Here is an 18,840-nt window from a genome sequence, read left to right on the forward strand (position 1 = left end):
AAATCTTTTTCCCGCCAGCCATTTCTTCATATTGGGGAACAAATAGTAGTCCGAGGGAGCCAAGTCTGGAGAATAGGGGGGATGTGAAACGAGTTGGAACCCTATTTCCATTAATTTTGCGACCACAACTGCTGAGGTGTGAGCTGGTGCGTTGTCGTGATGGAAAAGGACTTTTTTGTGGGCCAATCGTGGGCGTTTTTCTTGCAGCTCGGTTTTCAAACGGTCCAATAACGATGAATAATATGCACCTGTAATAGTTTTACCCTTTTCCAGATAGTCGAAGAGGATTATTCCTTGCGAATCCCAAAAGACAGTCGCCATAATCTTTCCGGCCGAAGGAACGGTCTTCGCCTTTTTTGGCGCAGATTCCCCCTTGGTAACCCATTGTTTAGATTGTTCTTTGGTCTCAGGAGTGTAGTGATGTATCCATGTTTCATCCACAGTGACGAAACGACGCTTAAAGTCCTGCGGATTCTTCTGGAACAGCTGCAAACCGTCCTTGCAACACTTCACACGATTTCGTTTTTGGTCAAGCGTGAGCAATCGCGGCACCCATCTTGCGGATAGCTTTGTCATGTCCAAATGTTGATGCAAAATATTATGTACCCGTTCATTCGAGATGCCCACAGCACTAGCAATCTCACGCAACTTCACTCTTCTGTCATCCATCACCATATCATGGATTTTATCAATGATTTCTGGAGTAGTAACCTCAACAGGGCATCCAGAACGTTCAGCGTCACTTGTGTCCATATGGCCACTCCGAAAATTTTGAAACCACTTATAAACTGTTCTAATCGAAGGTGCAGAGTCACCATAATGTTTTTCAAGCTTCTCTTTAGTCTCCTGAGGCGTTTTGCCTTTCATAAAATAGTGTTTAATCAACACACGAAATTCTTTTTCGTCCATTTTTTGAAAATCACTCGACTTCCTCGATTCAAACGAATGCCAAACACAAAGAAATAGACCGATCTGGCTGAAACTTGGTGTGTGTTCTTCCAAGAGAAGCTACTAACTAAACATAACCTCGATACGCGCCAGTGGTGCTATCTCACTAACTTTGCACGGACTTTTCAAACGACCCTCGTAAATTTGCAATTTCTCGGCTAGCTTCAAACAAGAAATGGTTACTCTCAGATTCACCACCTTCAGCTCCACTGAAGAGAAGTAAGAAGGGATAAAGTAGCGCTAAGCAAGAAGAACAGAACTTAAACTGATGTTAAGAGGTTCAGGCCAGTTTAGAACGTTTCGCGTTCAGATTCGTCCTAAATCATCTACACGTGAGAATATCAGGAATCGATAACAATAGACATTCTTCCCTCTGTTGAATAGCAATTATCGCAACAAATGTTAGGTGACCGGACATTTTGGCTTATAATGTAGCTGGATTGACAAAAAAGGCAAGGAATTCTACGTCATACGTAAATAGATTTGCTATTTTCATATTATTTAAAACGCCCGTATAAGAAAAAGATTTTGAGAATTGTTTCCCAATATTTTTCAACATAATCTAGCCAATATAATGTATTTCAACATATTTTTATAATATAATAATATATACGTAATATAATATAATCTGTTCGATTAGATTTCAGTTTAAGATAACAGTGTTTAAAGTCACTTACCTTTTGGTCCGGCGGTTTCAATGTTCTCATGTCACCAGTTCTCAACATATCCTGCAATAAAATATAACTAATGAGAAAATAAATACTAAAATAAATAAATTCAAAATTTATTGTGACTTGTTGAACCGCACATCGTAATCATCTGTCACAAAACAAAATTATAAGTGAAAAGAAGTCTGGTTTGACCCTGCTCAAGAATACCGACGTTTTTTGTAATTCAACTTTTTCCTAAAATTTACAATTAGTTCTAAAAAAGAAAAATAATAATAAAAATAGTTCATACTTCATCATTCACGCTCACTTTATTTAATTTTCAGTTCATATTTGGAATTCTGTATACATGTTTTACCCTTATTACTTATTTATGAAGTTTAAAACGTTGGCTTTTAGTAAGGAGTTGCTGTAATACAAACATAACAATTTCAAGAGTGATGCAAGGAAAAAAATAATTTACTATATACTATATTTATTTGCTAATAAAGACTTGGTCTTATAAAAAGAGTTTGACAAAACATTATTTGAACATAGGTCCAGAACAAAATTCTCTTAATATAACAAAAATAAAAAAACTATTTTGTATAAAATTGAAAAAGTTTATAATATAAATATCGTTAGATATAAATCATGGCGTTATTATTATATTGAACATATTTATGTTACATAATGTATATTATAGAATGGCCAAAAAAAATCTAGAACAATCGATTAAAAATCTCATTAATTTCAGACAAATAATCAAAAAAACATATATTTTCAGTTTATGTTCATCATTTACCACTAGCAATGATGTCACAGTTTTGAGTGAGACAAATTAATTAAGATACCTGTAATAAAATATAAAGGGTATTCCATTTTAAGACGGCTCAAATGCATTTCATGCTTAAACGGTTAATCCGAGCAAAAAATGGTAGGAGGAAAAATTTTGTTGCCCGTCACCTCTAGTTTCATAATATGTGACTTGATTTTAGATTCCTGCCCGCATAAGCGGCTGACGCGCGATCAAAAGTGAGGGTTTGCAGTTGACCCCCGTTTTCCATATACACAGTTTCAAAGAGTATAAAAAGTTATGAAAGAAACCGGAAACCACAATTTGATATCTTCAAAATCCCTCCTCAGATACGGAGAGCAGTTAATAAACTCTTGGCTAACCTGGCTTGCGAGCCAGAGGAGACACCTTTGAACATGCTCCACAAGTTGTGTAAAGTGCATTATTTGATAAATTAAGGAATAAGTTTGACCCTTTACATAAAAGATATTGATCACTTAAATATGTGGCAGGAGGTTTCCAATTTTTTTGGTAATTAAACGCAACTCACACAAAATTACCAAATAATTATTAAACCTTGTTTGTAACAGATGTGAAATTCATTTTTAGCCATTTTGTGTATGCTTGAGAACATCTGAAGCTCTTAACATTTGATTTTTCTTAGAAAAATCACTCGGAAAACGACTTATTTCCCGATATTAAGAAAAATACTAGCTTTACTGCCTTGGCAATATTTTTAGTAGAAAGGGGATGAAAAAATACATCAAAATGACCTATCGCGTGCTCTTCTTTCTCTTTGATAACAAGTTAAAAAATTGAAATATGATTAATAAATGCCGGATTTTGAAATGGCCTAGCGCCTGTAATTTTGAAGATATCGAATTACGGTTTCCTGTTTTTTTTTCATTACTTTTTATGCTCTTTAAAAGTGTGTACATGAAAAGGGGGGTCAACTGCGAACCCTCAGTTTTGGTCGCGCGTCAGCCGCGTATGCGGGCAGGAATCTAAAATCAAGTCACATATTCTGAAACTAGAGGTAACGGGCAACAAATTTTTCCTCTACCATGTTTTGCTCAGATTAACCGTTTAAGCATGAAATGCATTTGAGCCGTCTTAAAATGAACACCCTTTATAATAATGTGAAATGAAACGACTACTTCTTTAATTTCAAGCTATTATAGTCATAATGGAGCTCTACTAAAGTGATACGTATTTAACATACAGGCAACTTTAAATTGATCTGTGTCCCAATTGCTATTTATCATTTTGATATGTATTTACAAAATTCAAGTAACATTATTACATTTTAACAAAAAATAGATTAGATTATGTTTTTCTGCAGAAAAACCGTAGGTACAGTTGCTATTCTTAAAAAAATATTTTGTACGATTAAAAAGTAATCTTATATAAATGTTGGAGGCTAATCTAAATTGAGAGATGATTCTGAACTTGGAAATATGTGCATTTAATCTTACGAATTTAAATCAGTGGGTGGCCAACCAAAAGTAATCTTGTAGGCCACTTTGGGAATTCATTATAAGGCTGCGGGCCGCTTATTAAATTATATGAATATCTTGCTACAATGGTCCACCGGCTAAAACGTTTTGCAATAAAAATTCAAAATAAAATTATTATTATGATTTTTATTATTATGCATACATATAAACATAGATAATATTATAATGACAATTAGGAGATGGTCAAATAAAATGTAAATTATTAGTGACATAGTTTCTCAGCTCTGTCGCTTATATCTTGCAAGTTGATCTCAATGCTCGTATTTGCACAAAGTAATTGAAAATGCAGGTTTTCAAAAGACAACTTTGAACATAATCTATGTACGGAAAATTTCATTTTCAACAAAAACTAATCCCAGGTAAAAGTAAATCACAAAGCGCTAACAACTTTATTTGCCAGTTATCTCAAATTAGTTAATTATTCTTTTATGCCACAGGCGTTTTAAAAATATATTTTTAATTAATACGTTTATTTTAATTCTGTAAGTCAATCAGTTCCATTTGGAGATAATAAATTTTTTTGTAAAATTACGATGAATATAGCCTGCCATAAAATTATTTAAGGAGGATACCCATGGTTCACACCAATAGGATAGGAGATAAAGCAATTCGAAATATGAAAGAGATGTAAAACTCCCAAACTTTATCACCTTATATCTCCTTCAAAAATACAAATAGAAGGCGGGAATTGTGCACGATTGTAGAGGTAGATGAGTACTATAATTGCCTAAATTTGTGCATAGTTCACACCAATAGGATAGGAGATACAGCAATTCGAAATATGAAAGAGATGTAAAACTCCCAAACTTTATCACCTTATATCTCCTTCAAAACTACCGATAGAAAGCGGGAATTGTGCACAATCGTAGATGTAAATGAGTACTATAATTGCCTAAATTTGTGCATAGTTCACACCAATAGGATAGGAGATAAAGCAATTCGAAATATGAAAGAGATGTAAAACTCCCAAACTTTATCACCTTATATCTCCTTCAAAAATACAGATAGAAGGCGGGAATTGTACACGATTGTAGAGGTAGATGAGTACTATAATTGCCTAAATTTGTGCATAGTTCACACCAATAGGATAGGAGATACAGCAATTCGAAATATGAAAGAGATGTAAAACTCCCAAACTTTATCACCTTATATCTCCTTCAAAAATACAGATAGAAAGCGGGAATAGTGCACGATTGTAGAGGTAGATGAGTGCTATAATTGCCTATATTTGCGCATTGTTGAATCCAATAGGATAGGAAATACAGCAATTCGAAATATGAAAGAGATGTAAAACTCCCAAACTTTATCACCTTATATCTCCTTCAAAAATACAGATAGAAAGCGGGAATTGTGCACGATTGTAGAGGTAGATGAGTGCTATAATTGCCTATATTTGCGCATTGTTGAATCCAATAGGATAGGAGATACAGCAATTCGAAATATGAAAGAGATGTAAAACTCCCAAACTTTATCACCTTATATCTCCTTCAAAAATACAGATAGAAAGCGGGAATTGTGCACGATTGTAGAGGTAGATGAGTGCTATAATTGCCTATGTTTGCGCATTGTTGAATCCAATAGGATAGGAGATACAGCAATTCGAAATATGAAAGAGATGTAAAACTCCCAAACTTTATCACCTTATATCTCCTTCAAAAATACAGATAGAAAGCGGGAATTGTGCACGATTGTAGAGGTAGATGAGTGCTATAATTGCCTATATTTGCGCATTGTTGAATCCAATAGGATAGGAGATACAGCAATTCGAAATATGAAAGAGATGTAAAACTCCCAAACTTTATCACCTTATATCTCCTTCAAAAATACAGATAGAAAGCTGGAATTGTGCTCCATTGTAGAGGTAGATGAGTACTATAATTGCCTAAATTTGTGCATAGTTCACACCAATAGGATAGGAGATACAGCAATTCGAAATATGAAAGAGATGTAAAACTCCCAACCTTTATCACCTTATATCTCCTTCAAAACTACCGATAGAAAGCGGGAATTGTGCACAATCGTAGATGTAAATGAGTACTATAATTGCCTAAATTTGTGCATAGTTCACACCAATAGGATAGGAGATACAGCAATTCGAAATATGAAAGAGATGTAAAACTCCCAAAATTTATCACCTTATATCTCCTTCAAAAATACAAATAGAAGGCGGGAATTGTGCACGATTGTAGAGGTAGATGAGTACTATAATTGCCTAAATTTGTGCATAGTTCACACCAATAGGATAGGAGATACAGCAATTCGAAATATGAAAGAGATGTAAAACTCCCAAACTTTATCACCTTATATCTCCTTCAAAACTACCGATAGAAAGCGGGAATTGTGCACGATTGTAGAGGTAGATGAGTGCTATAATTGCCTATGTTTGCGCATTGTTGAATCCAATAGGATAGGAGATACAGCAATTCGAAATATGAAAGAGATGTAAAACTCCCAAACTTTATCACCTTATATCTCCTTCAAAAATACAGATAGAAAGCGGGAATTGTGCACGATTGTAGAGGTAGATGAGTGCTATAATTGCCTATATTTGCGCATTGTTGAATCCAATAGGATAGGAGATACAGCAATTCGAAATATGAAAGAGATGTAAAACTCCCAAACTTTATCACCTTATATCTCCTTCAAAAATACAGATAGAAAGCTGGATTTGTGCTCCATTGTAGAGGTAGATGAGTACTATAATTGCCTAAATTTGTGCATAGTTCACACCAATAGGATAGGAGATACAGCAATTCGAAATATGAAAGAGATGTAAAACTCCCAACCTTTATCACCTTATATCTCCTTCAAAACTACCGATAGAAAGCGGGAATTGTGCACAATCGTAGATGTAAATGAGTACTATAATTGCCTAAATTTGTGCATAGTTCACACCAATAGGATAGGAGATACAGCAATTCGAAATATGAAAGAGATGTAAAACTCCCAAAATTTATCACCTTATATTTCCTTCAAAAATACAGATAGAAAGCGGGAATTGTGCACGATTGTAGAGGTAGATGAGTACTATAATTGCCTAAATTTGTGCATAGTTCACACCAATAGGATAGGAGATAAAGCAATTCGAAATATGAAAGAGATGTAAAACTCCCAAACTTTATCACCTTATATCTCCTTCAAAAATACAAATAGAAGGCGGGAATTGTGCACGATTGTAGAGGTAGATGAGTACTATAATTGCCTAAATTTGTGCATAGTTCACACCAATAGGATAGGAGATACAGCAATTCGAAATATGAAAGAGATGTAAAACTCCCAAACTTTATCACCTTATATCTCCTTCAAAACTACCGATAGAAAGCGGGAATTGTGCACAATCGTAGATGTAAATGAGTACTATAATTGCCTAAATTTGTGCATAGTTCACACCAATAGGATAGGAGATACAGCAATTCGAAATATGAAAGAGATGTAAAACTCCCAAACTTTATCACCTTATATCTCCTTCAAAAATACAGATAGAAAGCGGGAATTGTGCACGATTGTAGAGGTAGATGAGTGCTATAATTGCCTATATTTGCGCATTGTTGAATCCAATATGATAGGAGATACAGCAATTCGAAATATGAAAGAGATGTAAAACTCCCAAACTTTATCACCTTATATATCTTTCAAAAATACAGATAGAAAGCGGGAATTGTGCACGATTGTAGAGGTAGATGAGTGCTATAATTGCCTATATTTGCGCATTGTTGAATCCAATAGGATAGGAGATACAGCAATTCGAAATATGAAAGAGATGTAAAACTCCCAAACTTTATCACCTTATATCTCCTTCAAAAATACAGATAGAAAGCGGGAGTTGTGCACGATTGTAGGGGTAGATGAGTACTAAAATTGCCTAAATTTGTGCATAGTTCACACCAATAGGATAGGAGATAAAGCAATTCGAAATATGAAAGAGATGTAAAACTCCCAAACTTTATCACCTTATATCTCCTTCAAAAATACAGATAGAAAGCTGGAATTGTGCTCCATTGTAGAGGTAGATGAGTACTATAATTGCCTAAATTTGTGCATAGTTCACACCAATAGGATAGGAGATAAAGCAATTCGAAATATGAAAGAGATGTAAAACTCCCAAACTTTATCACCTTATATCTCCTTCAAAAATACAGATAGAAAGCGGGAATTGTGCACGATTGTAGAGGTAGATGAGTACTATAATTGCCTGTATTTGCGCATAGTTCACACCAATAGGATAGGAGATACAGCAATTCGAAATATGAAAGAGATGTAAAACTCCCAAACTTTATCACCTTATATCTCCTTCAAAAATACAGATAGAAAGCGGGAATTGTGCACGATTGTAGAGGTAGATGAGTACTATAATTGCCTGTATTTGCGCATAGTTCACACCAATAGGATAGGAGATACAGCAATTCGAAATATGAAAGAGATGTAAAACTCCCAAACTTTATCACCTTATATCTCCTTCAAAAATACAGATAGAAAGCGGGAATTGTGCACGATTGTAGAGGTAGATGAGTACTATAATTGCCTGTATTTGCGCATAGTTCACACCAATAGGATAGGAGATACAGCAATTCGAAATATGAAAGAGATATAAAACTCCCAAACTTTATCACCTTATATCTCCTTCAAAAATACAGATAGACAGCGGGAATTGTGCACGATTGTAGAGGTAGATGAGTACTATAATTGCCTGTATTTGCGCATAGTTCACACCAATAGGATAGGAGATACAGCAATTCGAAATATGAAAGAGATGTAAAACTCCCAAACTTTATCACCTTATATCTCCTTCAAAAATACAGATAGAAAGCGGGAATTGTGCACGATTGTAGAGGTAGATGAGTACTATAATTGCCTGTATTTGCGCTTAGTTCACACCAATAGGATAGGAGATACAGCAATTCGAAATATGAAAGAGATGTAAAACTCCCAAACTTTATCACCTTATATCTCCTTCAAAAATACAGATAGAAGGCGGGAATTCAAAGCATTTAATACAGCTGATTCAAAACTGGCATATAGTTCATTACTATTAATGCTGTCAAAATAGATTTTATTACAACTTTTTTTAACATAAAATAAGAATTATTTATATGTCACTGATCTCTGAGAATATAAATAGATACATTTTTATCTTCATTTAAAACTAATTGCATTTATCTGGGCTAATGATAAAGAACTGAAGACTGCAAGATTATCTGATAAATCAGGGGTTATTTGTTATCTCCAATTTATCAATCAATGACACGAGCCTCAATAACAGTACAATTTTTCCGTTATAAGTCATGTTTAGCGGAACGATCTCCTGGGGTGCGGCCTTTTAATACAAATAAGAAAGTTTGCTCTAACATTTCTACTAACATTCTGCCTCGAAAATTTATCAAACTGATTATTAGATAACCTAATTCCTTTAAAAGACGATCCCATGATGCAATTCCTGTTCAAAGAATTTAGCTCTCCTAATTTAAAATTAAAATCGCCAGCGCAAATTAAATTACAAGAATCATACAGTAGTTTGTCATATAGATGGTTTTTACTTGTTAATAATTACGTCAAACTCTTTAACCGGCTTCTAATAAATTTAGACATATTTAGCACAAATTAAAGTACGAAAATCATGTAGTAGTTTGTCATATAAATGGTTTTTACTTGTTGACAATAATTACATCAAACTCTATGTCCGACTTCCAATAAATTTAGACATATTTAGCACAAATTAAAGTACGAAAATCATATAGTAGTTTGTCATATAAATGATTTTTACTTGTTATCAATAATTACATCAAACTCTTTGCCCGGCTTCCAATAAATTTAGGCATATTTAGCACAAATTAAAGTACGAGAATCATGTAGTAGTTTCTCATATAAATGGTTTTTACTTGTTGGCAATAATTACATCAAACTCTTTGCCCGGCTTCCAATAAATTTAGACATATTTAGCACAAATTAAAGTACTAGAATCATATTGTAATTTGTCATATAAATGGTTTTTGCTTGTTGACAATAATTACATCAAACTCTTTGCCCGGCTTCCAATAAATTTAGGCATATTTAGCACAAATTAAAGTACGAAAATCATGTAGTAGTTTGTCATATAAATGGTTTTTACTTGTTGACAATAATTACATCAAACTCTTTGCCCGGCTTCCAATAAATTTAGGCATATTTAGCACAAATTAAAGTACGAGAATCATGTAGTAGTTTCTCATATAAATGGTTTTTACTTGTTGGCAATAATTACATCAAACTCTTTGCCCGGCTTCCAATAAATTTAGGCATATTTAGCACAAATTAAAGTACGAGAATCATGTAGTAGTTTCTCATATAAATGGTTTTTACTTGTTGGCAATAATTACATCAAACTCTTTGCCCGGCTTCCAATAAATTTAGACATATTTAGCACAAATTAAAGTACTAGAATCATATTGTAATTTGTCATATAAATGGTTTTTGCTTGTTGTCAATAATTACATCAAACTCTTTGCCCGCTTCCAATGAATTAACCATATTACGATTGAAATAAATGGAATTAGTAAAAGTGACATCTTTCGTTATTAATTTCAGATTTTCAATTTCTCTTTAATAGCAATAATAATACCACCACTTCCCCTCACCTATTTATTTTTTTTGCAAGTACAGCAAAATAGTTTTAATCAATAACGAACTAAAATTTTCTCAGATAAATTCCAAGTTTTGTATATACCAGTAGTATTAAAAATTAATTAGATTATTTTTTTCATCAGTGGATGAATTAATAATAGTAGAGTAACCGTTCACATACCAAAAACATAATTCAAGACAAATTACCTTTGGGGTTTTTCATCAAAATTGATTGCTGCTTGGATGGTCATCGGAGTTTTAAAAATGGGTCAATAGGATCATTTTTAATGGTACCGTTTTCTGGCTGTATCCCATAAGTTTGCTTTTATACCTCGAACATAAAAGTTATGATGCTTGGAATGTGATGTCTTCGAACTCTTCACAGTAGCCCGAGAAAAAAAAATATATATCTTCAACTTTTTACGGATCTTAGCTTCAATTTCTCGTTTCAGTATTTTTTTTTTTCTTTTAATTACTTCAGTAGGATAGCCCTTTTGAAGACGAATTAGAAAACTGGTGCGGCTGAACCACACATACTAAACAATTTGTAACATTTTCAGTTCACTTGTTTTCTTAGTACATTTTTACTGTTAAATAACTATAGAAACTGTATTATTGAATACTAATTAAAATAATAGGTGATGAAAAGGTATTAGATTTGTTCTTTAAACGTTAAACAATTTTTATTTAGTACACGTTTAAATTTTAGCTTATAAATTCAGATTTTATTTTATTTTTTAAAAAATAATTTGAAGCAAAATTCTCACCTTGTTAATAATTTAAATGTATTAATCTTAGCCCATCATAATGAATTAATAGTTTTGTGTAATTATTTGCACTTGAAGATGAAAACAGTTGACTTTTAAACATGCTTCAGTTCGTTCTACAGTAAGAAGACTAGTTTTGAGTAAAACTACATATTTTTTAAATGCATTTACTGATGAAGTAACATTTTGATGTTCCGTTTAAACGGCGACAAACACAAGTCTTGTGATGATACTAAACTCTCTGTAGTGGATATACTCTCAAGACATTTAATCATTTAACAGCGTCATTGGCACCCCCTCCATCAATAAGAGTCTATATCTGTAGCCCCACTACTTTACGTACTTGTTTGCCTGTTGTTTATCATTGATGCTACCGTGTATGCAATCAAGGAAAACAAAACAATAAACCTCGCTTGGTTAACAAAGTTATTATTTCACTTCTGTTCCTTTAATTTTATGAAAAACAAAAAACTGTTCCGATTAATTTTTCTTTAAATTTTAATATAACACTCATCTTGTATTACGCTAATAGCTCGCCCAAAAATCACATCATTCTGAATGGTACATTATGAGAAAATATCTTATTTATATTAAATAGATGAGGCGCCACGGTAGCCGAGCGGTTAGAAGCGTTGGCCTACTAAGCTAATATTGTATTGTGGTACTAGGTTCGATTCCCGGTCTCTAGGCCTTGGATTTTATTTAATGTTTAATATGAAAACTTCATAGTAAATTATGTTTGCTAGTCACCTCCGTCCATGACACATAATTTGGTTGTTGGGCGTAAAGCCTGGCTGAAAAAAATTGACTTACTTAGTTTATAGATGATTATTGGCAATCAACCTTCATACAACTGTCCCTATTGGACAGCTTTAATTCTGAATTTCATCCAACCTAAATGAGTACTGCCTATATAAGACTTTCCTATGGAATATGTTTGACAATGTCCATAATTGAGCGATTTCTATGATTCCATCGATTTACTATAAACTTCCAAACACTGATCCACTAACACAAAACACATTATATTCAAGAAAATATTTCTGTCTTGAGGAAAATTGATTTCACGAAAATTAGGCCAGGAATCTGAGGTTTATGTTAAATACTTTAGAGAAAAACTTAATGCAAAGTGGTGCTCATATTGGAATTTCTACTTTTCGAGACATACCCACTTAATAAAGTTTGTTTTGAAATTTTAAGTTAGATACTTGGGTATTTAATGTAAGTTATGTTTACAATGAAAACCAAAACATAAAAGTTTTGCCTTGTGTACTTAAATTTTAGAATTTTCTAAAGTAATATTAACTTTTGTGTAATAACCCTCAACTTTATAGCCCATAATCAGGGACCTGCCTGGTCCAAACTAGCTTGCAACATGCGCCCGGCAGACTTTCATTCCACATGGAGATAATTTCTTTTTTGTTATAAAAAAAACAAAAAACTTAATTTCTCAAGTAAAAAATTAAGTTAAAACGAAAAGAAGAATTTCGCTTGCTATTTGAACTCGTTTTGTTTATTTTATGTGGTATTTGTTTTCTTAATTTGAGGACTGATGAACTTCAAATTAGACATCGAGGTATGGTCAGCAAAAAAAAATTAGCGCCCTAAATTAAAAAATAAATAAAGTAAAGATTCTTATTGATTGCTTTGACTTACTTTTTCTTCATTTCAAAATGCTCGGAACATTTTTCTGTGCACTGCCGGCTTCAGGACAGTGTTCACTCGTTAACACTGTCCATCACTGGACATTGAGCTGTAAGAAGCTCATCAGTACAGAAAGGCGAAGTGTTAGCAGCTGGATTCGAACCCCTAGACCTCAAGATTCTAATTCCAACTCCGAATAATTAATCCATATTCAATTCTCACTAACATTGGACAGTTTTATTAAACCTTAAAGCTACACCGGTACACAAAAGTATCCAGATGGAAATTCCTGGCCAGTGTAGAAATCAGCACTGTCAAGAGACCGTCCCAGACAGTGTAACCATTGTAGAATGCAAACCATAAATCGTACGAATTAGTTGTGCAAGCGTTTTTTGATGCACATATTTAAACAACTTAATAAAACTACATTACTTTTTAACACTGTCTGGATGTCTTCCTCGACGTGGCCCAGGCTTTCGACAGAGTTTGGCACCCAGGACTACTATTTAAACTTAAAAAATTCCTCCCCCACTCCTTTTTACCTACTCCTGCAATCCCACCTTACCGATCGCTCAGAGTGAGATGCGGTGGAGAGGTCTCTGATCTTCAAGCAATACACGGTTGGCGTGCCACAGGGCAGCATACTTGGACCGATCCTATACACCACCTATACTGCTGACATCCCTACCCATCCCCAAACCTTAATCACAACCTACGCCGATGACACCGCCATACTATCTTCCCACCCTGATCCTCTTCAAGTCGCTAATATTGTCCAAGAACACCTTGAGCTCATAGAAGCTTGGTGCCGAACATGGAGGATTAAACTTAACACTACCAAATGTATACAGGTGACATTCACATTACGAAGACTGACCTGCCCTCCACTATTAACAATACTGACTTACCGACTTCCACACAGGTTCGTTATCTAGGGCTCTACCTAGACAGCCGTCTAACCTGGGAACCCTCACACAAGACTTAAAAGACAAGAACTGAACAGACGTTACGGACTACTAAGGATACTCCTTAGACCAAAATCCTCCATGAACGTACAAAACAAACTTACACTTTACAAAACACTATTACGACCAATATGGGGACATATGGAGCAGAATTGTGAGGCTCCGCCAAACCATCCAACATCCAACCTATCCAATCTTATCCAGTCTAAAGTCCTCCGCCGAATCGTTAACGCACACATTCTATGTCTCCAACCGCACCCTCCATCATGATCTCAATATTCCCTACGTAAATGAGTTAATCCACACCCGATTCCTAAATTTCCACAGCAAACTCTCTGTGATCACCCAAATCCTCTGGCTCAATCACTATCCACATCGTCCCATCCTGACAATCCTCCACGTCGTCTAAAGCGGCGTTGAGAGAGCTCCAGCGCTGGCTGGTTTCTCTCATCCTGTCATCCTGGTTGTGGTACTGAGCCAGCTCAGTGGCACAATCGAATGTTTATTAGTATTTCACTTTTGCTAAATGTATACTTTTGTACAGTTGCAAATAAATAAATTAATTAATAAAACAACTTTTTAACGGTTCACTCTAAGAAATAAAATGAATGAAGCTGGCTCTTTGGGATAGTTACAAAAAATGTAGAAATTTTTTCCAATTTTGGTAAAAACATTTATGGTGCCCCTGATATCGATTAGTCCAAATTTACTTAATAATGCAAAATTTAGGAGCGTTAATTTAAAGCTTTAAACATTATTTCTGCGAAAATAATTATTTTTACCCTCCAAAAAAAAAGAAGCTGATTGGCTTGGGTATCTAAACATAAGGTGCATCTGTGAGTTGTAAAATCATCAATTTATTGGTCGTTTTTTCGACTTCCTATACGTGTAAAAAGACTTTTTGAACTATGTCAGCAAAAAAAAAACACAAAATAAACAGCGAAATCGATTCAGCGCTTTGTCTCCCACAAACAAACAACGCTGCAACAACGTACAACAAATTTGTTTACATTTTTTTTAAAAAAAAAAGCAACAGCAGTTGTCGCAACAAAAAAAAATTATTTTTTTTATTTTATAACATTAGAATTAATGAATAAAATTCTATCTAACATTGGTTTATATCTGGCTGACGGCTGATCTGTAAAATATTTTTCCCACCAATAGTGGCCAATTATCAAAGCTCCACTTTGATTGGTTGACCGAACATCTCATTTTTAGTTAGTTACTGTTAACACTACTGAAAAAAATATCTCTTGTGAACATTCTAAACGACATTCATTTACTCTTAAGCTACTAAATTCACAATTTTGCTTCAAACAACAATATTTTTTATCCTAGGGAATATTGAGAAGTAGTCAAATTTTGTAGATACTTTTTTTTTTCTTTTTACTAACGATTTGGCAAATTTATTGCCGAAGAATGCTTCAGGATCTGTACAAAGGAATAATACAACATTTATGTAAATACAAACTGAGCAAATAAAAATTAAAATAATAATAATAAATGAAATTAGAGAAACGGTTGAAAATTTAAAATGTACCTACAGGAAAAATACACAAAAAATGACAATTATAAAAAATATTTTAACTGGACTTATAATATAAATTTGTAGAGTTATATGTTAAGCTATTGGGTTGTCCGGAAAATAATGCAGGATTTTATGTTTTCTTTAAAATACCCCTCCAAATAGTAAACTGTTTATGTTTGTTAGACTTTTGACTTTTATAAATGTAAAATAAGTGTTTAAAGTAAGGACTACGATTTATTGCCACAGCTGCGACCCTCTATTAGGATGAAGAAATTCTGTGACAAGCTTCTGGTAACGAAATAATCAATGGAGAACTGGCGTGCTTTTTCTTCGCGAGCGAAGTATTGAATAAGAATAGCAGAAGTAAGAAGATTCGTAGGGACTAAACTAAAAGATTAAAATGGAAGTGGGTCTGTGACCACCTTTCTAGAAAGAATGAATGGTGAACTAGAAGAATATTAGTATGATGTCCGCTCACAAAGTCCGGAAAGTTGATATGATGTACCCAGTGGTGTCTTCGAGCCGGAACGTCGTTCCGGTACTTCTTTTTTGGACAGGAACGCGTTCCGGAACTAAAGATGATTTCTGTTCTAACGAAAATTGGTTGATATATTAAATAAAATAAAAAAATTACGTGAATACAATATTCTACATCTGGTCGCTTGGAGGTCAGATCCAGCTCTGAATTCTCTAGTTTATGTAAATGTAAATCTCGTATGTGGTTATTATTGCATTGAATGATGACAGAAAATAATTTAATAAATGAATTTTGAGTATTAGATCCAACAAAATGGCTGACGGATATTGAAACTGACTATGGAGAAAATGAAATCGAGTCGTTATGTAAATGTAAGTCTTGTATGTGGTTATTATTGCATTGAATGATGACAGAAAATAATTTAATAAATGAATTTTGAGTATTAGATCCAACAAAATGGCTGACGGATATTGAAACTGACTATGGAGAAAATGAAATCGAGTCGTTATGTAAATGTAAGTCTTGTATGTGGTTATTATTGCATTGAATGATGACAGAAAATAATTTAATAAATGAATTTTGAGTATTAGATCCAACAAAATGGCTGACGGATATTGAAACTGACTATGGAGAAAATGAAATCGAGTCGTTATGTAAATGTAAGTCTTGTATGTGGTTATTATTGCATTGAATGATGACAGAAAATAATTTAATAAATGAATTTTGAGTATTAGATCCAACAAAATGGCTGACGGATATTGAAACTGACTATGGAGAAAATGAAATCGAGTCGTTATGTAAATGTAAGTCTTGTATGTGGTTATTATTGCATTGAATGATGACAGAAAATAATTTAATAAATGAATTTTGAGTATTAGATCCAACAAAATGGCTGACGGATATTGAAACTGACTATGGAGAAAATGAAATCGAGTCGTTATGTAAATGTAAGTCTTGTATGTGGTTATTATTGCATTGCATGATGACAGAAAATAATTTAATAAATGAATTTTGAGTATTAGATCCAACAAAATGGCTGACGGATATTGAAACTGACTATGGAGAAAATGAAATCGAGTCGTTATGTAAATGTAAGTCTTGTATGTGGTTATTATTGCATTGCATGATGACAGAAAATAATTTAATAAATGAATTTTGAGTATTAGATCCAACAAAATGGCTGACGGATATTGAAACTGACTATGGAGAAAATGAAATCGAGTCGTTATGTAAATGTAAGTCTTGTATGTGGTTATTATTGCATTGCATGATGACAGAAAATAATTTAATAAATGAATTTTGAGTATTAGATCCAACAAAATGGCTGACGGATATTGAAACTGACTATGGAGAAAATGAAATCGAGTCGTTATGCACCAGATTTAATCTAATAACATCAACGACACGATGTATCAATGCGTTTAGAGATTATATTGATAATGGAGGCAAAGAAATTCCTGAAGATTTACAAATTTTAATTCGCTATATAAATACTATTCCTTGCAGTTCAGCAGAGTGCGAGCAAGGATTTAGTAATAAGAATATTATTTTAAATGAACAAAGAAATAGAATATTAATTGAAAATCTATCAAATCTCCTATTTATAAAAATGAATGGTCCACCGCAACAATTACTTAATCCAGATAAATAAAATAAAAATTTGGTTGAGGTCTCATCGTTCAACAGATGACAACGAAATAAAGAAAGCTCAACCAAAAGATCCTGAACATATTTGGAATATTTTATAAAAATTATTATTTTTAATGTACGAGTATTATTGTAGATATTTATGCAATTGTTTATGAGTACTATACGTAATTTATAATTTGTTTACTATTTTTATAAAATGTTCTTATGTTTGTAATAAACGTATACTATACAGGGTGTTCATTTTAAGACGGCTCAAATGCATTTCATTCTTAAACGGTTGGTCTGAGCGAAAAATGGTACAGGAAAAATTTGTTGCCGGTCACCTCTAGTTTCAGAATATGTGACTTGATTTTAGATTTCTGCCCGCATACGCGGCTGACGCGCGACCAAAAGTGAGGGTTCGCAGTTGACCCCCATTTTCATGTACACAGGTTTAAAGAGTATAAAAAGTTATGAAAGAAACCGGAAACCGCAATTCGATATCTTCAAAATTAAAGGTGCTAGGCCATTTCAAAATCTGGTATTTATTAATCATATTTCAAACTTTTTTAACTTGTTATTAAAGAGAAAGAAGAGCACGCGATAGGTCATTTTTATGTATTTTTCATCCCCTTTCTACTAAAAATATTGCCAAGGCAGTAAAGCTAGTATTTTTCTTAATATCAGGAAATAAGTCGTTTTCCGAGTGATTTTTCTAAGAAAAATCAAATGTTAAGAGCTTTAGATGTTCTCAAGCATACACAAAATGGCTAAAAATTAATTTTACATCTGTTACAAACAAGAAGGTTTAATAATTATTTGGTAATTTTTGGAGAGTTGCGTTTAATTACCAAAAATATTGGAAACCTCCTGCCACATATTTAAGTGATCAATATCTTTCATGTAAAGGATCAAACTTATTCCTTAATTTATCAAATAACGTTCTTTACTCAACTTATGAAGCATGTACTGTGCCTCCAAAGGTGCCTCCTCTGGCTTGCAAGCCAGGTTAGCCAGGAGTTTATCAACTGCTCTCTGTATCTGAGGCACCTTTTTGAAGAATGTTTTTGTAGAAATTTGAAAGGTTATTCTCGTATCTGTCCTAAAGTTAATGGATGTTTTTTGGTTGTTTAATGTGGATCATTTCTTATATGTTACGTTTGTTTCTGTAGGTGTTCGTTGTAAGTAAAGGAAGTGTTGCCAAAGTAAAAATTCGTGTTGTAAGTCTAGATGGTGTTTAGTGAGAACAGATAATGTATCGTTGGGTTTCTTTATCTAGGCGACCGAACAATATTTATACATACTTCTTACTAGCATTGTTTGT

General features: G+C 33.5%; 1 protein-coding gene across 7 annotated transcripts in view; it reads right to left on the reverse strand.

The window, feature by feature from the left end:
* The window catches only part of LOC141459325 (uncharacterized), a 799,141-nt gene that overhangs the window by 770,047 nt on the left and 10,254 nt on the right, over positions 1-18,840 (reverse strand). For 5 of the 7 annotated variants that reach the window (XR_012461442.1, XM_074138280.1, XM_074138274.1 and 2 more), the window contains exon 2: positions 1,626-1,676. The gene's annotated coding sequence lies outside the window, so the exon portion shown is untranslated. Of the gene's footprint in view, positions 1-1,625; positions 1,677-10,712; positions 10,883-11,272; positions 11,519-18,840 lie in introns of those variants that run through there. The other 2 variants (XM_074138276.1, XM_074138277.1) reach the window with 2 other exon arrangements.

The sequence above is a fragment of the Rhodnius prolixus genome, unplaced genomic scaffold (assembly GCF_049639745.1).
Source record: "Rhodnius prolixus isolate KJV_2025 unplaced genomic scaffold, Rpr scaffold_11, whole genome shotgun sequence".
NCBI lineage: Eukaryota > Metazoa > Arthropoda > Insecta > Hemiptera > Reduviidae > Rhodnius > Rhodnius prolixus.